This window comes from Triturus cristatus, chromosome 10, assembly GCF_964204655.1.
Source record: "Triturus cristatus chromosome 10, aTriCri1.1, whole genome shotgun sequence".
Lineage (NCBI taxonomy): Eukaryota > Metazoa > Chordata > Amphibia > Caudata > Salamandridae > Triturus > Triturus cristatus.
The window spans coordinates 287,988,836-288,008,680 of NC_140593.1; the positions used below are offsets into that span (position 1 = coordinate 287,988,836).

The 19,845-nt window shown below is 44.8% G+C and overlaps 1 protein-coding gene across 1 annotated transcript in view; it reads right to left on the reverse strand.

Moving 5' to 3' along the window:
- The window catches only part of LOC146789337 (metalloreductase STEAP4-like), a 370,171-nt gene that overhangs the window by 199,608 nt on the left and 150,718 nt on the right, over positions 1-19,845 (reverse strand). The window lies entirely within an intron of this gene.

Genomic DNA, 19,845 nt, shown 5'->3' on the forward strand with positions numbered 1-19,845 from the left:
AAGAATTAAACGAGCAATTACGTCTGACCTTTTAAAGCATAAGACTAGCTACATCAAGCCTGCCCTATCAAAGCATAAGGCCACTTCTACAATTTCAAAGCATCACAAAAGCTATATTACTTCTGTGGGTGGTTATGTTGCTTCTATATTTTTAAATCATATGGATAGCTATGCCACTGGTGCCCTTCCAAAGTATAATGTCAGAGTAGGACTGGGACAGAAAATAGCCTATGCCAGCAAAATGAAAATGCCTCCCATTAGTAAATTAGAAAACTAAAACAGTGGCCCATGTTTGCAAACTAGGCAGTTTTGAACTTGTGTAGGCCCTCTGCATAGGTGTTTTTCAAGGTCTGGAAGACTGCATCGATTTGAGCTTGTTGCAGGCAATGTTTGTTTTAATATCAGGGAAATGGACGGTAAAAACTATTTATAAGATGTTCTTAATGATGCACTACTTAACAAGTGCCCACCCTGTGTCTGTGAGGCGCGAACACAAGGTCATATTCTGTCTTGCATCTGTGGCTTCCATTTACCAGCTGATAATTGGCAGGATATTTCATAAACTAAAGTATGAATATGTTAACAAAGCCCTGCGCGCTGTAGTTCACAGATTAAATATGCAGCTCTAACAACTAAAGACTGTGTAGAATCAGAGGCGGCCATATTCCATTCGGCTTCACCAAGCTGCAGCTTTGAAATGGGCAAAGGTCACTAAAGGGTAATGTTTGAAAAGGGAAGTTTGTCTTTCCCCGTTGGTTTGTGCTTTTCAACAGGTCTGTTTGCCAAGCTCTTTTCAAGGATGTTTGGGGATAAGAGTTGACAGAAAACGACTCCCCTGAATGCCTGGTCATGATTTAAAGACCGGAAGCCAGAGCGGGCCCGTGCTCCGGTGCGCCAGCTTTCACTCCAGGGCACGCCAGGCCGAGCTGTGCTGCACCGGGAGATGCCTGATCCCTGCATAGATTGATAGATGGGACTCAGCTTTGGGATTCATTAGCCAGTGATGGAATTATGGCACCGCTACTACAATGCATGTTGTTATTGAGGCGCTTTGTGCCGCATCAGGTGTCTGAGTGAAGGTTATTTTAAATGACAGGGGAGTGAGGGAGCGCTCCGCCATTGTTTCAGGCACATATATTAATGATCTCTGCAGAACTTTGGCACCAAAAAAAACTTGCACATGATTAATTGATAACTGGAATTCAATCAAAGATATTTTTACCTATTTAGGATAACGATGCCTTACTCGGTTTTTTTACATTTTCATGGTATGATAATGTGCTCCACTGCTGTAAGCAGCAGTTCAGCAAATACATAAAATGCTCGAATTGCATAAGGTAGCAGACTGAAAAAAGAAAATAAATCTGCAAACATGAATTAAACAGGTTAGATGCACAATGCATTGGGTGGATAGTTAAATACCATGGGAGGCAGGCACTGTCAGTGGGGCAGACTGCTCTAGGTTTGCATTTCTTGACTACCTTCCAGTTCTAAAGGGCTGCACAGCTCCAGGCACTATTAAGACAGCTTTTCTTATACAGAGGTGATTGACACTTGCATATCCAGGTCTGAGTCACCAAGGACTGTCTAAGGGCAAAGATGTCTTACTCCTGCAAACTACTCCAAGGAAATGCTATGTAAATCAAGCCTGGACATTTGGGTGTAACTAGCACCAACATCTCGAGTGAGACAAAAGCACAGAACAAACTTTGGGGCATATCATCAACGAGGCGATAAAAAATTATCGCCGCTTTTGCGTCCGTTTTCAGGCGAAGAGCGGTGATAATTTTATCGCCTAATCAGCAAGGTCATGCTATCTGAACGCCCAGCTTTGCATCTCTAATGAGATGCAAAGTGGGCGTTCCTGCCCTGACATGACTGGAGAAATGTCGCTCAGCGACATTTCTCCTATCATCAAGCCCCACGCTATGAAGCATAGCGGCAAGAAAAGTAGCGATAACCCCTGTTATCGCTACTTTCCTTACCCCTGCTTCAAGACTGACTTAGCCATGATATCCTATGGAAGGTGGATATCATGGCTAAGTTTGTCTTGCCCTATCATCAAGCTAACTCCAAATTTTGTGAGATTATCGCTGGATTTCCAGCAATAATCTCACGTTTGGCAGTCAGCGCTAGGATTTTTATCACTTTTGAGATAAGCGTTGCTAATAGCACGCTATCTCAGTGATAAAAATCCACGTTAGCCGGTGATAATTATCCTAGCGCTAAGTGCGCTTAGCGATAATTATCGCCGGTCCTTGATGATATGCCCCTTTGTGAATCGAGCCTGGATATTTAGGTGTAACCTAAACCTACATTTGGAGTAAGACACATCTACTCAAAAATAGCTTTGTAAATACACCTTCATATTTAGGTGTCACTTGCCCACCTACTCAGCGAATACATTTTTTGAATTGAGTCTGGATTTTTAGGTTTGACTTACTCTTACATCTGGTGTAAGACACAACTACTCACAGAAAAAAGCTTTGTGAACGGGGCCTCATCTCTTTTGCTATTTGTTCACTTGTTCCGGTGTAGGGTGATTCATTGGTGGCATCACTATGTTCCCCTTTGTCATGAAAGCTGGTGATGAGTGACAGCACTCCTTGGGTAGAACAGAGGTGCCAGCATTCATGTAGAGTATTTAAAAAAGAACAGCATCTCTTGCCATGTTGCTACCCCTACTAAAGAGGATACCCAGTGGCCAGATAAGTAGCTTATATTTCAGCATCTCTCCATGAGAAAATGGCAACTGAAGTTTATACTGTCGATGGATACTCTTGTGCAGCAATCCTAAGAATTGCAAAGTAGCATTTTCTCAGAACTCTCTCCATCCTGCCTTGATTTTTCCTGGTTACTCTATATTGTACCCTCTGGCTCCTCTTTCACGTTCTTGCCTTCAGACGATAATTTACTTTGACTTGGGTAGAGGCTAGGATCATGAGGAAGTGTGACATCTGAATCAGCAACCAGGAGTCGCACTCAAAAATTACCTAAATTTAGCATCAGACCAGGGGGAGTGGCAAGGATGTCCGAGTGTGGAAGGCCAATCAAGCATGGGGCCCAATGGGCAGCAGCCAGAACCCACTCACAAAAACCCTTTAAATTTCAGTTACCAGAGGCTAAAGCTCCAGGGAGAAGGGGTGAGTTCGTGGTCCATCACACAAAAAAACAAACAATCCACCTATGAGCTGCAGTTAACCCCAAGGTACACAGCAAAAGGCTCATTTGACATCTTGAACAGGTCCAACATTGTCCGCCTGTTTGGACATATTGCCTCCCTGGCCCAAATCACCTCAGAAAATATTGAGTGGGTGATATTCAAGAGACTGGAGACAGACACTCATGACGATTCCACCATAATCGGACTTGCGAGTCAGCAAGTCCAACAGGCTGTCCTTAAGGAAGCAACACTGTTCGCTGAATGGGGCATTGAAGTTGTTGCACCAAGTACACTGAAATATCCACACGTCCTGTTGCCGCAACAGGACACCCCAGAACCGTCATCCATTCTTAAAGGCATAAGGCACATCCGCCCAGAAATAGGGGCGAAATCAGGGCGGGCAAAAACCCCGCTAAAAATCAAAATCCAGCAAAATGACGGGCAACGGAGCGTGCAGCGGCATTTCCAGACATCGGATCACCTGGAGGCCACATGGAGACAGTGTCCCTAACCTAATAAACAGCCATGTAAATAACGCCTGTTCAAATCCACTTAGGGGCCTAGTCCGCGAGTTATCCATTATCTCATGGAATATTGCGGGGATGAGCAACATCTTTAGGGACATAACTACACCTGAATACCTCGCACAGGGGGACATACTGTGTATTCAGGAAACCTGGGCAAGGGCAACGACCGCCATCGGTGGCTTTTACGAACATTTTAAACCAGCGACCAAAAGGACAATCTTTGGACGCCCGTCAGGGGGCCTCTCTATCTACGTAAGTCATGCGTGCAAAATTAACACAACTGAATTAAAGTTGGGGTCTCCTGATCTTCAAGCCATCCTAATCAGTGGGTTGTCATCGGGTCGAAAATCTCGCCCCTTTCTACTAATTAATTGTTATTTCAACCCAATTAAGTATCAATCCTCCCAGGCCATGGAATCACTTATTTCAATTTTGGAAGATCTTTTAATAAATTGGAAGGACCAAGACGTAATAATCGCGGGCGACTTCAATCACAGAGGCTTGGGTTTAATTTCGGAGACTCCATCAAGCAAGAAGTCAGTCCCACTGACTGAATTTCTCGCAAATTTTAAGCTGCACTCCACCCATAGAATACAAAAAAAGACCCAACCTGAATGGACCACCATTCCGACCTTTAGAAATGTCTCTACTATAGACTACATCTTTATCAATGAAGGGCTTGCCCACAATCTTTGCAACTTCACAGTGGACGACAGAGTGGAAAGCGATCATAGGCCCCTCCGCGCCACATTCAATCTGGCGCGGGTACAAGCAGAATTACAAGCAGTTATTGGAACTACCACGGGGGAGGAACATCACAATGTGCTTAAAAGAATAAAATGGTCAACCAATCTCAGTCATAGCCTGCTAGACTATGTAGCTAGAAGGGAGGAAGAACCTAACCCAGTTCAAACTAAGAACATCATCCACCTCTGGGAAACTCTGACCTCCGACTTATTGGAACGTCTGGGCAATAACCATCATCCAAGAAGTCGCCAATTCCACTCTGATCCTCGCCGTGCAACATCGTGGGGCCTGTCACAGTGTAAGCATGCTCTAAATAAGGCAATCAGGGCACAAAAGAAAGGCACTCATTTGTCAGGGAGATACTCCATTGCTGCTCTGCGAACAGACTATAAAAAGAAAGTCTGGGCCCACAAAAAACTGCAGACTGAACAGAATTGGTTGACTGTGTTCTCCTTAATCAAAGGTAATGACAATAGCAAGCTTTGGCGTTTCATTAACAGTCTGACCCCCAGAGGAGAGCAAAAGGAAAATAGTGTTGCAGGGAAAGTGTGGGAACAGTATGCCAAGGGGCTGTATACCTGTGAGTCAAATCAGGCCACTGCAGGAAGCCGTGCGTGGTCCAAGGTGGCGGCGGAAATTATCGAACCCGAAAGAGCTACGTCAGAAGGCGTAAACTCGACCTGCACCGGATCATTTACAGAAATGGAGGTACTAAAGTGCATCAAGGCCATAAGAACTGATGGCGCTCCAGGCCCAAATGGGATTCCGGCCCAGGTTCTGAAAACCGCCTCAGCCTTTTTTGCATCCAGACTCACCCCTTTATTTAACCATTCTTTTGCCACGGCAACGTTGCCATCCTCTTGGAAAGGTTCTATTCTATTCCCCATCCATAAAAAGGGGGACCACACGAACCCGGCCAATTATAGGCTTATAGCTCTCCACGACATAGAAGCAAAGATATACGCCCGCCTTCTTCTCAGGGATCTGGAGGATTGGGTGGACAAGAACGGCATTCTTCCTCCCACACAGACCGGCTTTAGGGCCCATAGCTCCACTCTTGACAACATCTTAGCCCTTTCCTACCTCGCGAAGAAGGCCAATACGAGGAACAAACCGCCCCTGTTCTGCTGTTTCATAGACTACTCCACAGCCTTTGACCGAGTGAACAGGGGCCGGCTCTGGGCAAAACTTGACTCGTGGGGGCTACCACAGGCTCTGCTAAAAGCTATAAAAGCGCTCTATGAGGGCACCTGGGTCAAGGTGAAGCTAAGCCCCACAATAACAACTGAAAGAATTGAAACCAACTCGGGCCTCAAGCAGGGGTGCGTCTTGGCCCCCATGCTTTTCAACTTGTATACTGCGGACATGGGGACAGCTCTGAAAGATGCCAACTTAGCACCTCCAAAACTGGGGAGGCTCGTCTTGGGAACACTCCAGTATGCAGACGACACGGTGATCATGGACCACACTAGGGTGGGGCTCCAAAGAGCCTTAAGCAGTTTGGCCCTATACAATGAGTCAAATGACTTACGGATCAACGTGAGCAAGACCAAAATCGTCATTTTTGGCAAATACCACCTCAAAAAAGAAGCTTCATGGTCTCTGGGGGAGCACCGTATCGTCACTGCCCCATCCTACAACTATCTGGGCACCTGGGTCTCTGAGAGTGCCTCTGCAGTCAAACATCTGAAGGAGCTTAAACCTAAAATTAACAAAACCATTCTGTCGTTAAGGCGCTTATGCCACCGCTTGGACAGTCCCTCAGCAGAACCAATGTTGACAGTGCTCCGGGCAAAACTGATCCCTGCCATTGCATATGGGCATATAGCCTACCCTGGTGCATTTGACAAAGTGGTAAACGCGGCCCAAGCGAAAGCCTATAAGATGGTGCTACAGGCCCCTAGATACGCAAGGAACACTAGATTAAGGCTAGAAATAGGCCTTAATCGACCGGAGCTGGTATTACTGGGGGACCTTTTAAAACTCTATATTAGAGTATTGAAAGCACCAGAACATTCGCTAAAGCACTCCCTAAAATCAATCTTTGATGAGGTGGGCTCCCCCTGGTACTCAAAGGTAGGACAAGCTATTGCAGCATTGAAAATCGAAAGAAGGAGTTTGCCCCTGCACGAAATTCCTTTCTCAGCCTGGGCCCAAGTAGTTAAGCGCCAAGTCCGGATCATCTCCTTTGGACTTGACCTTGCATCTCTTCGGCAAAATCCACTAACTCAGGCCCTGGACAAATCATATATTCCAGGTAAACCCCAACCTTACCTGCAAGATCCAGTATCCACTTGCGCGAGAAAGAAAATTTTGTATTTTCGACTTTTGGCCCTCAGGATCATGGACTTCAACCCCAAATGGGCCCGTATGGATGGCACCCTGGCCTGTCGTCTATGCAATTACCGCAGAGAATCCTGGCTACACTTGCTGTGCTGCTGCACAAAGCTGGCCAATGATCGCCATCGCTTGCTGCTTCCGATTTTACGGAATACGGACTATAGAACTTGCAGAGAGGCTTCGGACTGGTGCCTCTCAGTCTCCACGACCTGTTTGATAGCCAGAGTTGCGAAATTTATACACCAGGTAAAAATGGCACTCGACTCCCACTTAACGGCATTGTCTGTAAAGTAACTGGAAGCCTTCCGCCCCAGTTATCTAACCTGGGCTGGTTTAAAGACCCACGAAGAATCCATCTTTCGTCAACAGCCCTTGGTACATGAATTGACTCTACCGAACTTTCATGTGCCTCCCCTTATCAGTTGGGAAATACTGGTACAACCTATACATCACTTCTTTTAAAAGAACTCTGCTTTGGACAGCCAATCAGGACTAATATGTTAATATTTAACCCAAAGTGACTTTCACTTTTATGTGTGGATGGGACTTGTGAGGGGGTGAGTCGGGACGTTCATAAAGCTTCTTTTTTTCTTTTTATTTTATCTTATACTGTAAAGATTTTAAGTAATCATGCAGTTTATTATTAAAATTGTCAAAAAAAATATTATGTTTAACTTCAGCTTTGCATCAATAATATCATTTTGATAACTAAGAAGATAGCAACAAATGACTTTTCGCCACCAAACACCTCCCCCCGTCCTAATGCATTTTCACGCTGCTGCCATTGGACAGTGGCGTAATGAAACTTGAGGGGGCTCCCCTGCAAGTTACGTGGAGGGGCCCCCTCCGAGCTCAATCAGGAGCACTCCGGCCGAAGTATTGTGCTGAGGGGGCCTCTGGAGCTTGGGGGCACCCCTGCACGGCGGGGGCTGCGGGGGCCTGTGTTACGCCTCTGCCATTGGAGGAAAAGCATCTGGTTTCCTGCCTCCTCCATCATTTCTCTCTTTAGTTCCCAAACAGAAAGTAATATTGCTCGTGTTGGGCACCGTACACCTTCTCCACGATCACTGGATTACCACAGAAGGAACACATCTTGGTTTCTGCAGTTGTCAAACCTCCTCCACATACCCCAAGCCTTCATGACAACAAAGGTATTTACTTCCCAGAAGGTGAGGGTATCATTACAGGAGAAAGGGTAGAAATGGGAAAAAGAATGAGTACCCACAATGCACTGTCTTCTCTCATTTAAATCCAAAGTAACATAGAGGAGTGCAACAGTAAATCAACTGGTTCTATTGAATTACTGCCTGACCTTCTGCTCCTCCAAACATTCCTAGAATGAGAAGTGAGTGATGGGGCAGCTTTACCACTGATGGCACACCATGTCAAAGTCTTTTTGGCACTCCCCCATGACTTCCTTCTCCATGGATTCTCTCATTACCACCCTCCAATAGTGCTACTCATTTCTCCATAGCCCCTTTCTCACATATATTTAATTTTTTTTTTTAGTTGTACTGATACCAGTGTAGTGTGTCAGAGCACTTTACATCACAAACACATTATACAGAGACAATGAATCATTCATGTCTAAATCAGTCGATAGGAAATGTCACATAAGACAATGAGGTATACGAGGTGTAGGAATCACATGCCATCCATACTTGCAGGTAGTACATTTTGAGAGTGTTTGGTCTGGAGAACCACAAACTCATGATGAAAATGTACCACAGTGGTTGGGGGTTGGTGTTACTAATAAGAAAGTGTTTCTTCTCAAAATAACACTGTTTAGTGACATTAGAATAATGAAAGACTGGGGAAAAACATAACCTGCTAACCTACACCATGCATTTTGCATGCAACTCTTTGATGACGGTTCATAGGTCACTGTGCTATATTACGATTGTAACTTATGAACTGCAAGTAATAAAAGCTTATCCATGACAGAAGCAGTAACTCACTGAGCTGTCTACATAAAATGCAGTTCTGTGACCTGCATGGTACTTGTTCTTTGTAGAAGGCATATTAACCCTCTGTACTAGTTTAGGATGACTCAAAACTGCCACTAGACAACAGGAACATTACTCACCAGCGTTATCTTGACATTTTTATTTATTGTTACCTGAAAACTGTTGGACAGACAAGGAACTCTGCAGCAAGTGCTTTCAAACCCATAAGTTATTTCTAAACGAGATGTCCCCAAGCTCAGAGCTCAGACTGTCTTTTGGTGATTTACTACAGAATGAGAGAGTAAGCAAGCTAGCCTTCAAAGGAGGGAAAGCTGAATAACATGGGTTCAGTGCAGCGGGGCCTACAGTTTCATCAACTCTACCTTTTCTTTGGCCAGATGTAGGAGGCGCTACACAATCTATCTGTCCAACAGTAAAAAAATAAATGTTAGAAATTGGGTTGTTTCCTGACTGGAGTGTGTGCCCTGGTCAGGCAAAAGTCACAGTCCCTGGGAGGGTGAACCACAAAAAGTCGCTAACTTAACCTGTGCTAATCCCTGGGTAAGTCGGCACAAAAATCCGTCAGGCTTAACTTAGGGCAATGTATAAAGTATTTATGCATCACAAAAACAGTAATAAAGTGAAAACACAGCATAAAAAAATCCCAAAACAATTTAGAAAAATAGAATACATTCTAAGTAATGATTTGGCATCAAAACAACAACATTCTAATGAGTAGAACTGGAGTTATGAATTTCTTAAAGTTTTTAGTAAAAACTTGCGCCTAGAAGATCACAGCGTCAACTGCAGACATCTAGTTGCATGTGGCCGATACAAAGGCCAAAAATATGGCTGACGACGATGAAGCGCGGTTCGGATGCACAAAATGGATTGGACCCGGTCAGCACTTACCTTCAGAATTGGAAGAAATTTCGAAGAAAAAGTGTCTGGTCTGAGAAGGTAAAGTTCATTGGGGCAAGGCTGCAGGACACTTTTGAGGAGGGAGCATTATCATCGTATAGTTTTGAGTTGAACGAAGCCACAATGAAGACTTCTGCATTCGTACTTAGTCTCTGAAATGGAAGATGAAAATCTCCAGCGGGACAAGGCAGAGGACGGTAGCTGAAACCTGTTCAGGGCCACTGAAAAGGATTGGCTGGTGTGGAGAAGAATGTAGCAGGAGAAGCTGCAACGTCAATCCAACCAGAGATGCATCGAAGACGGCTGGATGAGCAGGTTGGTCTTAGTCTCCTCCAGGTTCTCAAAGCACTTTGAGCCAAAATCTGTCTAACCAATGAATTTTGTATTTTAGCTATCTGGGTACATTTAGTACCACTTTTAATTGTCAAGGATTGGAGGGACAGCACTTGGAGGGTCAGGACTTCCTCAGGCTTGGCACAGAAACGGGTTCAAGATAGAGGAAGCCTTTTGTGTTTCTGTGGCTCTGAACAGGAGGCCAGCAAACTAGCCCTTGTGAGTCACTCTGGTTGTACTGGAACACATGAAGAACCAGTCCCTGTACCGAGGTAGAAGACAGCAGAAGACAGCAGAACAGCAGAGCAGCAGGGCAGCAATCCAGTAGGGCAGCAGCCCATCAGAGCAGCAGTTCAGCAACGTGGCAATCTTCCCAGCATCACAGCAGTCCTTTTTCCTGACAGAGTATCCATGGGTCCAGAAGTATACTGAAGAGTTAGTGTCTGAGGTCCCCTTTATATACCCTGGTGCCCTCCTTCTGGAAGGTGGGACAAGCTTCTAAACAGTAGCTTTGAAGCGCATGGAATTTCCTGACTCCCCTGCTCTGGCTCCAATATGGCTACAGTGACAATGGGATTGGTGTTAGGTCTTTTGCGTGAGGGCATATCACTCCTTTTTCAGTTGCAAGAGGGGCTGTGCTCAGCTCCACTCCCCTCATCCTGCCAGGAGATGGCCCATCAAGGCACACATAATCCCTCAATGACTAACTGTAGTTACACCTGGTCATGTGACTCAAGAGAGACTGCAGGCACAAAAAGGTTAAGGGCAGAAAAATGCCAGCTTTCTAAAAGTCACAATTTCAAAATTGTAATCAAAAACTTGAATTTACCATTAAATAGTTTTTTTAAATTAAAATTCCAAAGACACCAAACATGATATAGCTACCTGCTCCCAAATGGAAATTTCAGCCTATTAAATTTAATAAGGAATCCCTGATGTTATCCTATGGCAGGGGAGCCCTCACAGTAGTGAAAAATGAATTTAGGCATTTTTCACTACCAGGACATATAAAACTTAAAAGTAATCTCCAAACGTTTTAATTACATAGCACCCTGTGGTACATGATGTACCACTCTACAAGGAACTTATCAGTAAATTACATTTGCCAATTAGGTATAAGCCACTTGAACCATGTTTTAGGGGAGTGAACACAAGCACATTAGCACTGATTACCCTTCTAGAAAAACAGTGAGTAGAGCTTAAGAGTCTCTATCTTGTTCATAGAGTGGTGATTGATCGTTATTGATCAAAGAAGAAATTATTGTCATAGGTCTATATTTGACTGATTACCGTTAAGAGTAAAGTCTGGCAGTCTAACTATAGCATCTCAATGTGACTCACTTGTTAATTCACTGTCCCACTATATCCAGGTGATTGTGGTGCAATTGCAATATTGATAACATACTGTATTTGTGCTTTGAAGCACCTTTCAGGTTGTGTGGTTGTGTGAAGGACAGGGAAGTCTAGCATAACACAGTGCCTATGGGTATATAAATTGTGCATGTTTACTCTGGGGATAAAGATGACCCATCCTATTTCCTCCTACATTGCTCTATATTTGAAGGAGCAAAAAAGTGCAGGATTCACTGAATTATGGGAGCAGAAGATCTTCCAGACAATGAATGAGAAGCTTGCTTATTTCTACAAAGCTCTGTTCTTTCGAATTAGTTATCTGGACCTTGGGTTATCTAAAATGGTGACACAATATATTTAGTAAACATTAAAAATCAAATAATGGGAGATGGAGAAGCACCATTCCTCCTGAGATCCACACAGGGCAAATACATCAGGGCCTCTTACTGCAGACTCAGCATAGAAAGAATAATTTCTGACAAATCCTAACCTTTGGCAGCATCAAGGCCATGCTGAACAAGACCTGCCCTCAAAACGTCTGCAACAGTACTGCGATCTGTTCCGCATCACTGATTCAGGGTTGGTGAATTGGTTTTATAGGCTTCAGATGTGGATTTCTGTTCAAATCCATCATTTTCATGGGATCTGCTTTCACCTACAGCAGGCTTAGACAAGCATTTGCAATGCAAATAGGTCTCGCAGTTGTGAGTTAGAGCTATTGACATTGTGAACGGCAATGTTTTTTACCTACACGTTTTATTTTTGGAGTGAATATATGTAGTGTGCAAAATCCCTTGGAAAGGTCCTGCACTTCTTGATAAATATATTGAAAAAGACACAAAGTATGGATTGTGTCAACAATTGCTTGGCGCATACCTCATGGGTGAAGTGTTGCCACACATGCACACCATGATGCTTTACTAATGCGAAACTCATTAATAAAAGTAGTGCTTACAGACTAACCAACGTAATCGGGATCGGAGCATGTGAATCCGAATCCCGGCTTCTCTTTCATTTTCTAGACTATTTGACTCATTCTCCTGTGTCTTGGTTATCCCCCAAACACTGGGAGGCAATGAAGTTTGCCAAGGGGGCGGGGGGGTAGGAGGGCTTCGGGGGTACATGAAAATGTATTCATTGCCTAGTTGTCAAAGGTCGCCCTGTGCTATTAGTTAAAAGTGTGCAGATTTCATTAAGATATTAAGAGTACTTTAGTCGCATCGATGAAAAAATCAACATTAACTAAACAAAATGCCAGAATGCGTGTCAGTTTTCACAGTGTTTTAGACAGTACTGGTTGCTTAGTTTCATTGCATTAATTTTTGTATTTACTCTTTTACACAGCATCCAAAGTAGGTTATCTAACCCCAAAACCCCGAGATGTTAAATGACCCATAGAAGGGAGTGTTTTACAGTTGGGCAAATGTGTCCAAATGTAATTTTGGTAGTGCCATTGAATGATCAGACAATGAGGTACTCGATGAGCAGGTATTTAACTACACATTCAAAATGTACGGTATTGTGGCTGTTGTTTGTTTGTACACAACCACCTCTCTGAATGTGTTTATTAACACAGAGCTTCATCTACCAGACAGTGCTCACAGAGGGGTGACTAAAGCACAGAACAAAATGTATTAATTTATCTTGAGTGTGAAGGCAGCCGGAAGGCTTAGGTGCCCGCCCGGAGAGGCTAGGGATCCCAGCGCTTCCACAGACTCTGCCGTGTTCCTCTGCACCAGCAGGGCACAGCTCAGAATCTGCTGCTTCTGCTAAGAATAGGTGAGGGGGATGAGGTTTGGGCATGCAGGAGTTGCCGGCAGATTTCCAGGTTATTGAAAGTGATGATTCTGACGTGAGGCAATGGAGACTGACTTTCTGTTTGTCTGCACTAGTCTATTTCTCTACCATCTACCGGGCTCACTGTCATGTATCCATTCATCGCTCTTTGTTAGAGGTGCTCAAGACAATCTATTAATCAACAGGTAGAGATAGCCGGAGATGAGCCAAGCTTATATGAGCCAGTGGGCGAGCCGTGAAAATGATTGGCATGCTAATCATACAGTAAACATGATGTAAATGTGCGATAATGTCTCTTCCGAATTCAAAAAAGTGCATTTCTTTAGCACGTCACCTCAGTACACAAGATAATAGCACTGAACTGAGAGGAAGTTATTAAAAGTGCTCGTTTTAAGCATGAGTAAAAACACTGCCGCTCCTCCCGCCCGACAACAATGCCATTTGTGAACTAAGAGGCGTCAGTTGCCAGGCATACCCCGAATGTTGCCTAGAGTCTTATTATATTTAGAGTAACATTAAAATCTAGTTCATTAAACACAAGGAGTTTTTGTACAGCACGCATCTTGAACTCGCATATTTCAAGGTGGCAATAATAAAGATGAAAACGGAAGTGCCGGCAGGCAAGAAAACAAGAATGGAAGTGGGGGAGGGCAGGGGAGGGGAAGGTGAGAAGTCACAGACTGAGGGAGGTGGCCTTGGGGTGGGGAGACAGGGAAGAAAATAGTGTTGGGAGTAAAGGGGCCAATAGCTGTGGAAGAATACAAATGATGAATGAGGGAGGACTAACAGGCCTCAAACCAATCGGAAGGCAGCATTTAAGACAAAAGCCAATCGGCAGAGAGTGGGCGGAGCTTCCACGAAGCTTCCACACTACAGTATATACTGCATGTCTCACAAAGCGATGCAACGCATTCACACTGCAACGCTAGGCGAGACCTAAAAGAAAATAGTTTCAGGAGTAAAGGGGCCAATAGCCATGGAAGGATACAAATGATGAAACAAGCCTCAAACCAATCGGAAGGCAGCATTTAAGACAAAAGCCAATGGACAGAGAGTGGGCGGAGGCGCTGCAACCCTAGGCGAGACCTACAAAGGAAGTAACTTTTCTGATTGGCTAAAAGGGTACATCAGGTTAAACCAATCATAAAAGACGTCTATGTTAGGTCTACCCAGATTTACTACCGGCCACAAATTAGAGTCTTTGAAATGCGTTATAAGGAGCAGGGAGGCACGGGCACAACAATCACTGGTGCTTTTCTGATTCAGTTAACCTGTAGAGATAATTTTAATGTTATTTGACCTGGCCTAATATCTTGCTGGGGTCCGATTTTAACAGAAGATTGCTTTTTCCTGATTTGCTGTTCTGCAAATTAAGTCAGAACTTGATATACCTCAACCCCTCCACGTTTTTCTTTAGATATTTAGATCAGTGGTTCTTAACCTGTTTATACAAGGATCCCTATGGGACAGTGACCACCTTCTCATGGGGTCCACGACGGCTTAGAACATTAAATATTATTTTTAGATTAATAAAGTGCATCCACAATCTCAACGGTAGACTCTTAGCTCTGTACCTCACACTAGTTCTGACAATTCTTGGTCTTGCGCAATGCTCCCCAGCGCCAGCCATTGAGTGATGCCTCTGTGTTCCAGATCCAGGCAGATTACTACAAGTGGGGGTGCGCCAGGCAATTACGTCCAAAACAATTAATGTAGTATCAAAAAAGCCTTTATTTGAAATTGTTTTTTGCAAAGTTCAGTTGTAAACAATGCTCAGCCAACGTGATTCGTTCCCACTAGGAGAACTTAATCAGGACTGAAAATGACATACAAAAAGACCAAAATCAAAATAAGGACACAAATGTATTCAAACTTAAATATGTTACAAAATCGTGAAAAGACTCAAACCAAAAAAACACAATTATCTCCTTGGAGAGGTTACACATTAGACCAATATATACACATATATTACAGTCATTGACATAACAGATTAAGCGTAAAAACACATTAATATGTATGAATTAAAAACACATCAAAAGACATGTAACATGAACAATTGACATTGCCCAGTCACCGGCACCATGTGCTCAAAATTGAAGTGTGTCACCAACACAACCATACTATTGAGCTTTGGCAGAGATCCCAACCACACATCCACTAGTTGGGTGTATGCAATAGTAACCCAAAAAATAAGTAAAGTAGTCTCATACACAGTAAACCCTACAAAGCAAAGATTCACACACCTGTGTGGGAACAAGTGCGTAAATGGATAGTGGTAGAGACAGAAAAGACCATATTACAAAGAATGGCAGGAGAATGAAACTGTACAGGCATAGTTATTTTCCCTATCCAGCGTGGATATGAGGGATATACAACCAGGGTCCTATAGACAAAACAAAAATCAGAGAAAGACACCAGTAAAGAATGACATGGGTGTACGTTACAAAGTCATAAAGATGTATCCGGAAGCGTAGTGACTTATCAAAAATTCCTTCCAGTGTATTGCGCTGGAAACCATTGGAGTTCTCACAGGCATAATAGGCCTGCAGGTGTAAACCTATTGCATATAAAGAGCCTGTTTCAGAATGAACAATGGGAGAGTGAGGACAATCTCTTTATCCACAGAATCATATCTGCAGCGAGATTAGGTGACAGGTATGATAGGCATATGGTCACAGTCAAAGCACAATTAATGTTAATGCCCCCATTGATCTTAGCGCTTGTCAGAATGAACAACAAGAGAGTAAGGTAACTCTCTTTAATCCACAGAATCATATCTCCAGCCAGATTAGGTAACAAGTATGATAGGCATATGGTCCCAGTACAAGCACAATCAATGTTCATGCCCCTATTAATTTTAGCGTGTGTTTGGTTGAACAACAAGAGAGTATGGTATTTCTCTTCATCCCACAAAATCATATCTCCAACGAGTTTAGGTAACAAGTAGGATAGGCATATGGTCCCAGGATACACACCATAAATGTTAATACCAAGTATTAACCAGATCAATGTATAATCCAATGAGAGCCTCATATATAAAATAGCGTAACCGATTCCAAAGGTGCGTCTGTTACTACTGCACCTGTGTCCCTGGACGGACTTGGCCCATATTCATAAAAACCAACACCCATAGTGCCCTATTGCCGTCATCAATAACACACAGTCTCCTCCTTACCATGTAAATGCTCATCTCGCCTGTCTCCGTAGTAAAAGTTCCCGCCACCTTCCATAGTGTACGAAGAACCCTGGCGGGGAATGCGAAGGGAGGGAAATTTAAGTGGAAGGAGTGTGGTGCAGGACATACCAGAGGATGGACAAGCAGGAGGGGCGAATGGGTGCGTTGGAAACTAGAGTCACGGAAACAGAAGAAGGGCAGACGGAACAAGCCAAGCAACTACGTGAAATGGACGGAGTGCTGCAGGTAATTTGATTGAAGAATGATGATTTAGAAGTGAGATCGAGGAGGAACAACGTACGTATTAGGGGCATATCGGAAACCACGGATATTCAGAACATGGAGCGCTACGTGGAGACCATGATGAAAGATCTTTTTGGCCCCTCCTTGTCCCCAATGTTCCAAATAGAGCGGGCTCACAGAACATTAGGTCCACGGCCACGACCAGGTGCACCACCGAGACCTATCCTGGCAAGAGTCCTTAACTACAGGGATCGGGATCCGATTCTCAGAGCAGCGCGGGAGAAAGGAGATGTGCAATACGATGGAAACTCCATTGCCTTGTATCCGGACTTCACGTTGCAGGTCCAAGCGGCCCGAAAAGAGTTCATGCCAGCCAAGAAGATTTTTCAGCAGACTGGAACGAAATACTCGCTGATCTATCCGGCCAAGCTGAGGGTGCAGGGCCCTGGTAAGTCGGCCTTCTTAATGGACGCGAAGGCTCCACTGGCATATGCTAATCAGCTGGCTAAGGAACAGAGACAAAAGCCAAAACCAGGGGACTCGAATGAGGCGAACTCTCTGAGCGACAATGACTGAATGAACTGGAGTGTGACACCGTTTGGGCAGATAACTCCATAACTTTACAATATAATATTGTGATAGTTGTATTAACAGGTGCGCTCACTGAATGTTGCATTTACTAGCTAAGTGTTATTGAGCTATCTGGTTTGACTGGGGCTGTGCCAGTGCATATGTGGTGATGGACAGGAAACCAACTTGGCACTAGTCTGGGGGCAGTAAGCGACAAGCTCGGCCACCCTGCCATGAGCGCAGGGGTGTCATGCCGGCGGACCTGCGTACCCCATGGGATGATTCCCTTTGGCCTCCTTTTATGGGGCTACTGTTTACATGTTTGGGGGAAGGGGGGTAATCACAACCTGATTGGGGGGTTGGTGTGGGTGGGGAAGAGGGAGTTGGTTCAGTTCGTTTTTGGGGATCTGCCAAATGATAAATACACACTCAGTGATCGATGTTGGTTGTTAAGGGATGTCAGGCCCGCATATGGGCACGACCTGGATGCTGGTGCAGAGTGCGTCAGACTGAGGATGATTTGCGGGGATGACCTGGGGGGCCCGGAGATTGTGGTGGACTGTTGGTGTGCCTGGTCTTTAATGCAAGGATGGCACATTTAAAATGTATTACCTGGAATGTGAGAGGTCTTAATGATCGTCGGAAGGCGAGGCTGGTCCATTCATATCTCACTAGACACGGTATAGACATATGCCTGCTACAAGAAACACATCTGACTAATAGCACTGTGGGTATGCTTGGTCACAAGAGATGGGGAGAGACAGTGGCCGGGGGTTACTCTAACTACTCACGTGGGGTAGCAATACTGCTGCGCAGGGGTCTACAATGGCGTACTCATACAATGGCGTACTCACAGCTCACTGATAGACAGGGAAGGATGATACATTCTGCTGAAGGGTACATTATACAACACACCCACGATGATCATAAACACCTATGGCCCTAACTCAGATGACCCAGAATTTTTTCGGCGTATAGGGCACATGATGCAAACATCTACTTACACTTCGGTCATATGGGGGGGCGACTTTAATGCAGTCCTCTCGGACGTGGCCGATAGGCAGGGCACATCACCTGAGCACCATCCAACGGCGACGACGCAGCTGAATGATATTACAGCTGACATGCAACTAGTAGACTCTTGGAGATTGTTACACACCACACTGAGAGAAGGAACCTGTGTGACCCACCATCATGGCGCCTGGTCGAGGCTTGATTTCTGGTTGTTATCTAGGGAGATTCACACATGGGTAACGGAGATTGAACATCTCCCGCATACATTGTCGGACCACGCTCCTGTACAGCTGACACTCAAAGTGCTGGGTCCGTACATAGCTCCGTTTAGTTGGAGATTTCCCTCGGGGGCATTGCAAGACCAGGTCTTTTGAGAAGAATTACGGGGAAAAATAGAGGATTACTTCGCACTAAATGAGGACACCGTGGAATCGCCTAGCACTGTATGGTAAGCATTGAAAGCTCTGATACGTGGTGATTGTTTAGCACTCAAGACAGGGGTACTCAAAGACATATGAAACACATTGCGGAGACTGGATATGGAGATTGGGGAGCTGGAGCGAGCGCAGGGCTGCTCCCCAGATCTCACTAATTTGGCGAAGATTTGAACTAAAATATCGGACTACCAGGTGGAAGCAGAGAGAGAAACAGCATATCTATACAAAACTGCGCAAGCAAAGCGCTATGGTGAGGGAGATAGAGCAGGGAAAACATTGTCGGGACTACTCAGACCACCTAGGGGGGCGAACTACATAACTGAAATAACCACTGAAGAGGGGGACTTGGTTAGGTCACCGCCGGAAATTTTTAATACGATATCCCGGTATTATGAAACACTGTATGCGTCCAAGACTAACCCTTCCCAGTCGGACATAGTAGACTACTTGGATACCATAGCATTGGCATGGTTTAGCAATAGCGCTAGGCAGTATATGGAACTTCCCATAATGGTAGAAGATGTAAGGCAAGTAATAAGTGGTATGTCAGCTGGGAAGACTCCGGGGGCTGATGGGCTAACGGCGGCCTTCTAGAAAGAGTACTCAGATATTCTGGCGCCACGCCTGATGCAGGTATTCCTCGAGGCCATGGACACAGGTATCCTTTCCACGACCCTCAGAGACCTGCTGAAACCTGATAAGGACCCTAAAGTGCCTGAATCGTACCGCCCGCTCTCCCTCATAAATCTGGACGCTAAAATCTATGCCAAACTCATAGCGAATAGGTTGCAGCCCATGCTACCGCAGATGGCACTGCCAGACCAGTCTGGTTTTATGCAAGGCCGCTCGACTTCCCATAATCTACGTACACTGTTTGGTATACTACACTATCTGGCCCCACATATCCATGCCGTTGCTGCATTGCTGGATGCCACGAAGGCATTTGATTCTCTGGAATGGCGATTTCTTTTTGTCCTGCTGCCTCGCATGGGGTTCAGCCCCCTGTTTATTAAGCAAATACAGCTGTTGTATACGAATCCTATGGCACGGGTACGAGTAAATGGACAGGTGTCGGCACCCTTCACTATAACTAGGGGAACACGGCAGGGTTGCCCACTGTCGCCACTGCTGTTTGCTATTGCTACGGAACCATTGGCGGCTCGGCTCCGCCAACACCACACGCAAAGAAGCATAGGATTCACATCCAGGGGACTGCTGATCTCTATGTACGCCAATGACATGACGATATATCTTACGAACCCTAGGGACAATTTTGTGG